This window comes from Spermophilus citellus (genome assembly GCF_964194105.1).
Source record: "Spermophilus citellus genome assembly, chromosome: 4".
Classification (NCBI taxonomy): domain Eukaryota; kingdom Metazoa; phylum Chordata; class Mammalia; order Rodentia; family Sciuridae; genus Spermophilus; species Spermophilus citellus.
This window is the reverse complement of record NC_138185.1, coordinates 97,116,949-97,119,082: the sequence shown is the minus strand read 5'-3', so window position 1 is coordinate 97,119,082 and position 2,134 is coordinate 97,116,949. Positions and strand designations below refer to the sequence as shown.

General features: G+C 41.9%; 1 pseudogene across 1 annotated transcript; it reads right to left on the bottom strand.

The window, feature by feature from the left end:
* Nucleotides 1-748: 748 nt before the first annotated feature.
* On the bottom strand, nucleotides 749-1,674 carry LOC308648162 (germ cell-specific gene 1 protein-like; annotated as a pseudogene). Its single transcript has one exon. The product of its transcript is annotated as a germ cell-specific gene 1 protein-like (transcript).
* Nucleotides 1,675-2,134: the final 460 nt, after the last annotated feature.

The following is a 2,134-nucleotide window of genomic DNA, read 5'->3' as shown; positions in this document are numbered from 1 at the left end:
CCTTTTCCATTGTGGATACTGAACAAGCGCTAATGAAATTGAATATAGAAATTTTCTGATGCTGACAATGTATTATACACCCCAACGGCCCCCACATTTTCAGGCTTCTAATATTTCTTAATTACTATATGAGGATGATAGATGTGAAATAAGGAATTGTTTGCAATAAAAGGCAGCTTAATAGCTAATATGCATAAGACATTTTATCACAAATGACCTAAAGAGCCTAGAAACATAAAGTTAGGGAATGAGAAGTGTTATGTGAAATCACATATGTCTCTGTAGACACATGACCCTTGTCCTCTATGTAATTAAAATGCTATTGAGGTCTTTAAAAGTTTCCTTTATACCAGAAAGAAAATGTAGGACAAGAAATAAGTATTGTAGACTTTAGTCTCCTTCGAAAAAATGAATATAAAGCATGCTACTCTCATGCTGGCTAAATGAGCTGTATATAGTACAACAATGCCTGCAACTGAGAACGTAGGATGCAGGTTATGGCTGGAGGTCAAGATTTCTGCTATCATTTATCATTACTTAAACTGCCTGCCAATTTGAGCAAATCAATCTGTTTTTTTTTCCTATTTTGCTTTACCTTAGCTTTCATTTTAAAAAATTACATACAAGATATAGCTATAAGCTTAATTTTCTTTCCTTTTGGCTTAAGCAGATATTGATAATGAGCAAACACATGAAAAGTAGGGCTCAGCCGGCTCTCCAAATCCACTTAACTCCTAGCACTGCTCTTCTATGGATGACCCAACCACTTTTTCCAGCTCCTGGCTGGTCCCTTGTTGAAATCTCTGGTCTTATAGTGCTGAATAGAAGCCAGCACCTTCGGAGATGGAATGGATGGGCTGTTGTGGTACTGGTGGTAGCCTGTGAGAGGACCTCTGTGGTGAGCCATACATGATTGCTGCTGAGGGGGTAGGCAACTCCAATTTTCTTTGAAGCTCTTACTCTGTCTGTATTTGAACTCCAGGACCACCTTGGCAATGCCAGGCAGCAGGGGAAGGAAACCCAGGCCATGCTAACAAAACGGAGGCAATGGCTGCACAGGCATTCAGCTTGAGCCTGCAGCCAGGGTCCCCCCTGAGCAGCAAATCCGTCAGTAGCAGAAAGAAGCTGATGAACTCAAGTCTAATGTAGGTGATTTGGGCTCCCAGTGATAACCAGAGGATCTTTGCCACAAGCCCCAAGGGAAGGTTGGGGAGGAAAGCCTTCTCCATCAATCACTCCCCTCCAAATCAGAGAGTAGGATGACATGGGCCTTGCAACAGGGGCAAATTCCACCAGTTCTTCTCACCACTCTCAACTGGAGGCATTAACTCAATGAAACTTCAGCACCTCTTCCCTGGTTCTTCCATGGTTTCCTCACAGGGAAGTCACATGCTACTCAGAAGGTAAGGAAGGAGAACTGGTTATCCCCTGTCTCCCAGCTGTATTGAACCACCGCCTGGGTTGATGCACTGGGGACACCCCTCTCCAGGGCATGTCAAAGCACGTGGCTGCCAGACTCCCCACCCACCCTGTTTAGGGACTTAGGCACCTTCTGTGTGCACACAAACCAGAAGCTGCTGAGCAGGGATGTTGTGGACAGGCTGAGTGATAGCAGGCTGAGGGCAGCAGATATGAATGAATCTGTTTTCCAGAGAAGCCCTTTGGGAGTTCCATTTCCTGGGTAAGAACATTTTTGAATCAGCTGAAAGGAACTGCTTATTCACTGTTGTAGTCCGGAGGAAAACAAGTTTCCGTTTCTTCTGATGGGTCTTAATCATTTGGGTAGAATGAGTGTTGGGTGAGAGGATGTATCAGGTCCCCTCTTCCCAGCAGAGGGGTCAAGTGGTGTATGGTGGGTTGGAGAACATGGAAAGGATGTTCTGGCAGTGGAAAACTTAATTTTTTTTATATACGAGGAGGTTTGTTGAACATTTCAGAAGGTAAAGAAATTATCACATTTAAAGGATAATACAATTTGCCATGATGACAATTTCTGGATGGACTATCACCAGTTATATTATATTATAAACAATAGTTTATTTTTTTAACATGGCAACAATATAGTTACATATTATATATTATAATATATTATATATAAAATATAACAATAATATAACATCTAGAGACTAGATAC